Source organism: Capsicum annuum, chromosome 1, assembly GCF_002878395.1.
Source record: "Capsicum annuum cultivar UCD-10X-F1 chromosome 1, UCD10Xv1.1, whole genome shotgun sequence".
Taxonomy (NCBI): Eukaryota; Viridiplantae; Streptophyta; class Magnoliopsida; order Solanales; family Solanaceae; genus Capsicum; species Capsicum annuum.
In genome coordinates this window covers 12240460-12251533 of record NC_061111.1, presented here as the reverse complement: position 1 = coordinate 12251533, position 11074 = coordinate 12240460, and the positions used below count along the sequence as shown (strand labels likewise).

Genomic DNA, 11074 nt, shown 5'->3' with positions numbered 1-11074 from the left:
GTATTCAATAAACTTTAGTTCAATATTCTACCTGGCTACATCTATTCTTAATTCAACACAAAAGATTCAAAAGAATCTCTTTATTTTTTAAACTTTATATTCAGTCAAATTAAAACACTTAAATCAAAATGAAGAGAAGAGTGGAGTATTGTTAGTCGATCCAGATTAAGTATTCTCTTAAACATTCGTGAAACTTTGTGTACAAACTACGATCTCAACTTTTTTCATTTTTTTTCAAAGAGATTTCCAATCACTTTATTCATCACAAATGTTGATATTAGAATCGGACTAAGTTAACAAGCTTTAACTTACTCAAATTAATGTATAAAACATTTAACCGTAACCTCATGATTTTTGTGTTTCATTCTTAGTAAGAATCGTGCTAATCTTCTATATCGTTTCAATTTTATCAGGATCAAGTTATTTTTCTATGCCTTTTCATGAGCCCGTGTCTTTTTAACTACTGCTATATAATAGACTTTGTGAAGTCAAAAAGAAAGAAAAGGTATTAATTATAACATTGTGGAGTTTCAGGTGGTTGTTTTTTTTCAAATTCTTTTGACCTAGTCGTGGGATTCCAGATTAAACTGTGTGAACTCTTCCATTTATATTAGTTGGCCCGATGAATTTGGCATATCCACTAAAAAAAATTAATTAAGGGATTTATTTTATTAAATTAGTCTTATTAATTATACTTTGAAAATATAAATTTGAGTAAATACACTTTGATTAGTCATTTAATGAAAGAAAATAATAAAAATCTCTGGATTTCATCAAATGAATAACTAAATTGAAATAAATATTTTTTATAAGAGGATCAACTAAAACGAAAGGAATAGAGTATTATGATAGGCTTTTATATATACGAAAAGTCTCTTGATGCCTTGAAGTACTTGAAAAAACCAAAAATCTTTCCCTATTTGTTTGCTTGCAAACGTCAACTTGTGTCATTCCTGAGTGGTTTACTTTTACTTATTACAATTTAACTTAACACGTTCATTAATAATTATTAATATTAACCATTTTATTATAATATTTCTGTTAATTGATGGTTACTGTTATATCTTAAAATTAGTTTGGAGAATAATTAATTAAGATTAAGAGTAAAATTGAAAAAAAAATGTTTTTCTTGGCATGTCAAAATGACAAAGTTTAATCGAAAATCCAATTAAGAAATAAACGACAAATAATTTTAAACAAATGGAGTATTATTTATATGCATAGTCGATATAATAATTTTTTTTTTGTACCACCATATCTTATTTACTTGTTATAGTGAATAATCTATTTTATTTTGTACTAAAGATGTATGTATAACTTTTGTTCTTTCGTATTAATACTCTTCAAAGTCAAAGAAACATTAATCATGATCCAAATGAGGAACTTGTTCTTTTCCATCTATTGAATATTTAATTAGCCGATCCAAATTATAATATCCTCTTACACGATCGTGAAACTTCGTGTACAAACTTGATCCAACTTATATTTTAAAAAAGAGATTTTCAATCACTTTCATTACCAGGTTTAATATGTGAATCGGACTAAGCTAACAATCTTTAATAAACTCTAGTGAGAGTAAAATATTGCTAATATACGTCATCTTCATCTTGTTATTAATTTTGAATTCTTACTTGCACAAGGTAATAATTATTCGGAAATAATTTCTCTACTTCTATAAGATAATAATTTCTCTACTTCTATAATATAATTATAAGCTACGCGTATTTATGAACTTCATTACCTATGTTATTGTTAATTGTGTAATAAAACAGTAATCATTACTTAATAATGACTCTAGCACTTTCTAATTCCTTTCCCCAACTATTGAAAATACTTGGAAAGTAACTAAATAACAGTACAAACTAACAAATTGAAAGGACAACGTGGTTAAATTTACCTCATGATAAATCTGCACCGTTGATCTTCCTTGTCCTCCAAAAAATAACTGATCCAACGGTTCAGAAACAAAAGAAGACCGAATTCCCTTTGAAAAATACTCCATTACAAAGTCATCATCCATTTGACCGAAGCTTCGTTATTGCACCACAAAGGAACCTTCAAACTATATAACAATAAAATAATATTATAATCGAATTCTTTATATATATTACACTTCCAAATTCCACTTCCTCTACTCACTCTATCAAAACACTTGCAAGTTTCCCACTCAAAAACTAAGAAATTCGAACAACTGTTTCAAATAGATTTGCACTTGCTTTCTTGTTTTGCGAGTGTTCGTATAGCTTCCTCTTCTTGATCTCTTCTCTTTATTTATTGTCGTATAGCATTAAATACTACTTGTGATACTTCCTTCCTGCTCATTCAGTTGCTTTCTATTATTTTTTCTCTAGATATTTTGAAACTTCTATTAAATTAGTAAAGGGATGGAATATGTTGATGAAATTTTTGCATTGGAGAAAATCAGAAATCATCTACTCGGGGAATTTTCGCCTAAAACTTTGAAATTTGGGGCGGGATTGACGAGTGGTAAATGTAGTTATTCAGCGACGGATTCCACATATGGCGGAAGCTTTAATACACTGAATTGTCCTTTAAATTATAGTTATTCTGCAATAAATTCTGGGCAATGTGAAAGTTTTAGTTCGCTGAACTGTCCTGCTGTGATGGAGAGCTCATATTCTGAATCTGCTAGTTCAGATTCTCTTCCTTTTGATTTCTTCGCCGATTTTGAAGCTGATTTCTTTCAATTTGGGACAAATTCGAGCTCCGAATCAGCAAAAGCAGTGCATAATCAAACAAACTTTAGTAAACTCGAATCAGAGCCGTCAATTTCAAGCTCCGATTACGAGTTTGAATCGAAACCTCAAGGAATCATCGATCTCACTTCACCGAAATCAAGTAGTGCAAGTGATCGGAAACCAAAACTGAAAATTGATTTACCGTCGGTGAAGAATTTCGAGATGATAAATTTTGGAAATTCGATTAATTCAACTCAATCGAATCCGATCGTCTCGGTTTCCGCGCAGCAGCCGAGGAAAACTGAAGGAAAAACGCACTACAGAGGAGTACGAAAGCGGCCGTGGGGGAAATACGCGGCGGAGATCCGAGATCCGAACCGCCGTGGATCTAGGGTTTGGCTAGGAACATTTGTTACAGCAATTGAAGCAGCGAAGGCTTACGATAAAGCCGCATTTACAATGCGAGGAAGTAAAGCGATACTGAATTTTCCGTTGGAGGTGGAAAAAGGCGCCACCGTCAGCGCCGCCGTAAACGGCGGCGTGAAGCGGCGGAGGGAATCGGAGGGAGACAGAGGGTAGTGAAGAAAGTGGAGAGGTGTAATAAGGAAGAGGAGTTATGGCCGTTAACGCCGTCAAGTTGGAATTTTGTTTGTGAACAGAATTGTAACGGAATGTTTAACCTCCCGCCGTTATCACCGTTATCTCCACACTTGGGACGTTCGCAGCTTATTCAAATCTGATGCGACAATCAGAGAAATACTTTAAAGTTTATAATGTAAAAAATCATATGATCATTATGAATTTGTCGATCTTCAAACTTGAACTAGTTTATTTTTGTTATGTATATGAAACAGATAATTTTAACTTCTACAAATAAATAAATAAAAAGTATTTGCGTATACATTCTTCGTAGCTTCTATGAAAATATCTGACATATTTTTCTACTATATAAAAGATGATCCAAGGAACGATCAAGGATATTTTAGATATTTCATATCTATTTCATTGTACATAATTAGCTCAAGGGTAATTTTGATATTTCATTGTATGTAATTGTCCAAAAATATCCTTTCAAGTTTCCACTTTTCTATCACACAATGGATGTTATCTATCAATGAGTCTATATTTGGACCACAAGTACATTACACCATATTTCTAGAAGTGATTACCAAATATAGATTTGTTATTTCATATATGCAAAATGACCTCCTGGATCCCTATATTATGTCGGTTTTGTAAGTTGAAAATTTCTACTTATATATTTGTCATTTGGATTCCTGAACCTACTAAAAATCAATATATTAAACCCTTAGATGAGTGTATCACACTCTCTCCCACGTCAGTTGTCACATCAGCTGACACGTCTATCACGTCAGTCATGTCTGTCACGTCATCTGTCACATCATTTTTAAAATTAAAAAATAAAAAAATAGAAAAAGTATTACATTAAATTTCAAGTCATTTTTTAAATTCTACATAACAAATTATTAAAATTAATTTAATTAAAAAAATATATATATAAATTGTAGAAAAATTTGAATAATCATTCTTTTAAAATTTGAAAATTTTGAATAATCATTTTAAAAATAAAAAAATAAAAAAAAAAGTATTACATTAAATATTAAAATTAATTTAATTAATTAATTAAAATTTAGAATTAATTAATTAATTAAAATTTTAAATTTAAATTAATAAAAAATTAATTAATTAAAACTCTTAACTAATTAATTTATTTAAATTAATTAAATTTTAAATTAATTAATTTATCAAATTTAAAATTCTTACCTAATTTAAATAAATTTTACTTAAGTAATTAATTAATTTAAATATGATTTACATATTTAAAATATTTAATTTAAATTAATTGTGGGGGAAGGGTCTGGGTGGGGCTGGGTTGGGGTGGGGGGCTGGGGGAGGGGCTGAGTGGGGTGGAGGCTTGGAGAGGGGGTTGCATGGGGCTAGGTGGGGGGGCTGAAGGAAGGGGTTGGGTGAGGTGGAGGGCTGGGGAAGGGGTGGGGAGGGAAAAAATGATTTTTTTTAAAAAAAAATTTAAAATGTTTTTTATTTTTTAAAAACATTTTAAAATTATTTTTAAAATATTTTAAATTAAAAAAGATGGAGCAAAAAAAAGATCCTTTTTTTAATTTTTCTTTTAAATTTAAAAAATATTTTTAATTTTTTTTTAATTTTAAAAATATTTTAAAATTTAAAAAGATGGAGGAAAAAAAGGACCCTTTTTAATTTATTTTTTTTAAATTTTAATATTTTTTTTAATTATCTTAATGTAAAATTGACCAAAAATTGACCCCCACTTGCACCCCTAGGCGAGTGGTTACACTCTCTTTATCTTAGTCGCCATGACCTTGCCACATAGGTAAGGTCAACGGTCAAAGGATATGAAATGTTGTTTCTTAATGGATTCAAGGGCCCAGATGACAAACATGTAAGTAGAAGTATCCAACTTACAAAACTGACATAGTAGAGGGGTCCAAAAGGTCATTTTGTCTTTCATATATTTTTGATTGATTGTAATTGTCAAAAAATATCTTTCAATATTCGTATTTTTTTCGTTTCATTTTATGTATCGTTATTTTTTTCTGTCAAAATTTATATTTCTTCATTTCATTTTATGGGTCATCATTTTTTAAAAAGTTTGTATAAAAATATTTTTTTTTCTTATTTAGCAACTATTTAATGCAAGGTTTGTATTTTTTCTGTTTCATTTTATGTGTCGTTATTTTTTTTATAGCAATTATTTAATGGTATATCATTCCTAAATTATCTTTATTAACTCCCACTTAATTAAAAAAATATAAAATGCATTTTTTATTTCTTAAACTCCGTATTCGAGCAAATGGTGACACATGAAATTTCTCTATCATATAAATATCTGTCCATGTGTATTCTATTTGCACCACATATGTACATTATTACAAGACATTTTTAGAAATGATGATGTTTCTAGAATTAAATTGTTTTTACTTATTTAACAATTATATAATGGTATCATCCCTAAATTATTTTTCTTAAATCATACTTATAAGTAATAATTATTATTATTATTTTAAGAAAATACAGCTTAAAAGGGGTAATCTTATAATAAATTTAATAAATAAATTATTTATTTCTTAAACCTCGTATCCGATCAAATGGTGACATATGAAAGAAATAGGGGAGAAATTATTTCTCTACCACAAAAATGTGTGTTTATGTGTCTTCTTTACCAGACATTTCTAGAAATGAGAGATGCATGATAATGTTTCCAAAAACATAATTAAATAATTAAAAAAATGATTCAAATAAATAAAAGCAGAGACATTTCATTTTACTCACCTCCTTGATCTTTCCCCTTCGATATGTTTCTCTACTTTTTTCTTATAATATTTTTATCTTTTTCTTTTATATATAGTTCCCATTCTTTTTTGGTTTCAGACATTTATTTATTCATTCAACAACTGACAATTTTTATATGCTTTGTTGTTAATGCGTTTAAGGTGGAAGAAATAATGTTTGTTTAATTTTAGCCTGTAATTTTATAGAGATCTGTTATATTGTGTGTACTGCATTTGAAACTGGCAATTTTAAGGCTTTTTATGCCTTTTCATTCATCTCTTTATCATCATAGTACTTGTGTTTTGCTGATCACAATCAGATGGTATAATTTTTATTGTTTTGAAAGAAATTGCTTTGATTTCTTGTCGTATTGCTGTATTTTTGTAATGACGGTAAAGATAGATCCTAAGGCTTGTTTCTCAAATCATTCGCAGTGGTCGTTGACTTGCTTTCGCACTTCGACCGGGCTTGAGAGTAGTATGCTGCTTACATACTTCTTAAATTTTATTTTAAAATATTGAATAAAGTTATGATGAATCTTTGAATACTAAATATGATAATAGTTTATATCTAAGAATAGGATAAAAGAACAGTAACTATTATGAGTTTTAGAACTTCTTATATATAGAGAGAGAGATGTTATTTATATTCAGTTTGAACCTTCCACCTATGATGAAAGTTTAAGTGCGTGAGGCCAGTTAGATCGACATAATACATAAAAGTGTCTATTAACTTGGCCCTGACTGGTATCTAAATCCTTCAACTTTGAATGTGCACAAGTAAACATATAAACTATCATTAAGTTGAACAAGTATCCTTATTAAATAGATAAAATTCTATTAAATAGAATCTGGTTTTAGCCGATATAAGTATAAGCTTATGAGACTAAGGCCACTTGTGGACCACGTTTGGTATACTAGTAGTCTGATAGTTCAAAGAAAACTTGACCGTGATAGTGGAATGTTATTATAGAGACTGATTACTATAGAGAGATCCAACTGAACACAGATATTAGCAAACAATAGGTAAGCTTGGAAGCAGAATCAAAGTGTAAACACAAACCAAAAATCAAAGAAAGTCATAATTTAGTGGATTCATTACAACAAAAATGACTTTCAATACATGATCTAGCCAACATATTACATTCACAGTTTTTGCATAAACAGAAAAAGAAAATAGAACCAACACAACTGCATAAGAGTAATCGAAACACTATAAACAGAAAACATAAAAAGCTCACTCCCAAAAGTACCAGATTAACAAAAACTTGCAACTGAAACCTACTGCGCTACTTACTATAGACATAAACATTATACAACTTACTGATAAAGACTTCAAGTAAAGTTGCTCTTATGTCCTTCGAGATGACAACGAGGTACATGATTCGACAACGAATAGAGCAATCAAGAAGGTGGGGCTCACCCAAACGGATTTCTCAAATCATTCACAGTGGCCATTGACGTGCTTTCACACTTCAGCAGACCTTGAGAGTAATATGATGCTTATATACATCTTGAATCTTATAATTTAATCTATAGATTCAACAATGAGCAACCAAATCAATTAGATTAAAGTACTCCATTTTGACTTTGTTCCCTTTTTATTTACTCCGATTCTATATATTATTAATTTAAAATAATCAGCAAAATTAAAATACTGAATAGTGTTTTTTTTAATCTTTCAATGCTAAAAATTGATAATAGTTTATATCTAAGAATTAGTCAATACAACAGTGAATCTTCTGAGTTTTAGATATTCTTTATATGCAATTTGAACCTCCTACCTATGATGAAAGTTTTGAGTGTGTGAGGCTGGTTAGATCAACATATAATATATAAATATGTATTTTAACTTGGCCCTAGCTGTCTTTCAGCATTGAATGTACACAAGTAAATATATAAACTATCATTAAGTTGAACAAATATCCTATTAAATAGAATTCTATTAAATATATACGTATGGGATTAAAGCCACTTGTGGGGCATATTTGGCAAAGTAGTAGTATGATAGTTCAAAAAGAAAATTGAATGTGACAGTGAAATGTTGATATAGAGAATGATTACTATATGGAGGCCTGACTGAACACAATTATTAGCAAATAATAGGTAAACTTGTAAGCAGATTCAAAGCCCCAAAACAAATCAAAAATCAAAGGAAAATGAAAATCTAGAATATAGGTAATTGAGATGCATTGCTGAAATATTTGCAGGAAATTTAATACTCATTCTGCAGCTTTACATATAAATACAGTGCAAAATGTAAAAATGTTAAGATGGATGCTCTATTACCAGATTAATAAATAGTCCATTATGATTCAAAGTCTTGTTTGTGCCAATTCTGCACCAAGTATGGGCATAGTGAGGGTGAGTGCAACTCAGTAAGAAATTTTCAAAAGCTGCTTAAGAGCCATATAGAAGGGAAGGGATATAGGTGCAAATCCAGCATGTTTCAGTTTGTTATTTATTTAACAGTAATATGATTAGTAGTAAGAAAGTTAACATCTATTTTGAAAACGAACTTTTATCGACCTGCTTGCGAACTTGCAATTATACTTGTTAAATGATAGGAAGTTTAATTTTTTCCTTGTTGGACTTCATTAAAATATCTGATGATTAGAAGTAAAATGCTCCTAAAATATGGTAGAAGTCAACTATCAACCTCATCCCTAAACTATATAATTATTATGTTTGTGTTGATTTATATGTAGGCATATCATATTTACTAAAGTTTTCTGCAACTCTCACGTGTAGATTACTTAAAAACAAAAGGTGACATTGAGCTATTGAAAGATTAATGTGGCAATTGAATAGTTGAGTACACTCTTAAAAAAACTTGGCTTGAATTTTGGTGTGAAAGAAATGTTAGGATTTTTTCCCTGATTTTCTTACCAAAATTAAGTTTTTGCTATTTTCTTAGAAGAAAAATAAAAGTAACCATAATTACTTTTATTTTTCCTAAAAGGAAAGTATAATTCTTTTCCATATTTGGCTAACCTCTTACTTGGAGAAAAGGTTTTGCACATCAATAAATAAAAGACTCCCCTTCTCATACCATAACACAATAATATCCACAATGTAGTCGTTTAAGAGTTTTGTTTAGGGGAAGATTTTCTCCCAATATGTTTATACTTTTTCAATAATAGTTTTCATAATATGTAGGTCGCTTGACCAAATAATATCAATAATATGTCCTTTTAGTATTTTTTGTGTCATCTGAATTATCATCTTCATGATTTGCAACTATTAGCTCCTGCATGACTCCCTCTCAATTTTAAACCCAACAAATGGTATCAGGGCCTACGATTCAAAGATCCAGTAATTTGGTAAATCGAGATTGAAGACATGTTCTAGGCTGTTCAAATCAATTTGCAATAAAGTTGATGATAATAAAGATATATGTTCAAGATACTACATGTGGATAAAATTTTCAAACAAATTTTCAACAATCCTGCTGCTAATCCATCTTTAAAACCAAAATCAATTTTCAACCCATGTTTATGGACTCCAACTTTCAACCCTTGCTGATTTTTATGCTTGGGCTCCTTTCAACTCGTGCATTTATTTTTAACTCATGAGCTTCACTCTTAACTTGTGCTCGCTTTCAATGCACAAGGCTCCACTTTCAATCTTATCAACCCGTGCTTTTATTTTTAATGCATAGGGCTCCAATTTTAACTCATGTCAATTTTTAATCATGGTAAGCAGCAGTGATATATGAAGATCGTGTGAAGAAGGAAGATCAATAATATTTTGCAGAAAATCAAGTCAAAAAGAAAAAAATTGTTAGGGTCTATGCTTTGATATTCTTACCAAAATTAAGTTTTTACTTTTTGTTGGAAGAAAAATAAAAGTAACCATAATTACTTTTATTTTTCCTAAAAGAAAAGTATAATTCTTTTTCATATTTGGCTAACCTCTTAATTGGAGGAAAAGTTTTGCACATCTATAAATAGAAAACCCTCTTCTCATACATAACACAATAATATACACAATGTAGTCGTTCAAGAGTTTTATTTAGGGGAGATTTTCTCCCAATAGGTTTATACTTTTTCAATATTAATTTTCATAGTATGTAGGTCGCTGGACCAAATAATATCAATAATATGTCCTTTTAGTATTTTTTGTGTCATCTGAATTATTAAGTTTTTACTTTTTCTTGGAAGAAAAATAAAAGTAACCATAATTACTTTTATTTTTCCTAAAAGTCTTTTTCATATTTGGCTAACCTCTTAATTGGAGGAAAGGTTTTGCACATCTATAAATAGAAGACCCTCTTCTCATACCATAACACAATAATATACACAACGTAGTCGTTTAAGAGTTTTGTTTAGGGGAAGATTTTCTCCCAATAGATTTATACTTTTTCAATATTAATTTTCATAATATGCAGGTCGCTGGATCAAATAATATCAATAATATGTCCTTTTAGTATTTTTTGTGTCATCTGAATTATCATCTTCATGGTTTGCAATTATTAGCTTCCGTGTGACGCCCTCTCGATTTCGAACCCAACAAGAAATGGATTCTCACAAAAAATATACACAGAAATAAAGTGATATATTCATGTTGATTCATTTGGCTATAAGCAATTGGCTTTCTTTGATGAACTTCTAAATTAATTTATTCATTAAATCTTATTTAACAGGTGTTTGATCGTGAAATCACAATAGCAAAAATGTATCTCCTATTATAAAATTTATAAATATTATCTGTACCTATGTAAATAAACAACAATCACTATGATATGTGAGTGTCATTTTACGTATGGTATTCCATGATTGTATAAAATAGACTTTTGGAATTTAATGATATGTCATAATAATGGTATGCAATGCTAAAAGTGAAGACAACACGAGTTCTTAAAAAAGTGATACGCGTTAGGCCTGTGCAGAGTACGGACATACCTATCTAGTTAAACAATACAAACAAGATGTCTTCTTTTGTATCTAAGCTTTTATTATACAAGAAAATGAAATCATGAAATGCTACTAAAGTTAGTAGAGTTGGCATTTGATTGCCCTATTGTTTACTTGAAATTCGACT

General features: G+C 29.6%; 1 pseudogene; it reads left to right on the top strand.

Annotated features, from left to right (window-relative positions):
* Positions 1 to 1986: 1986 nt before the first annotated feature.
* LOC107868085 lies at positions 1987 to 3600 on the top strand (annotated as a pseudogene).
* Positions 3601 to 11074: the final 7474 nt, after the last annotated feature.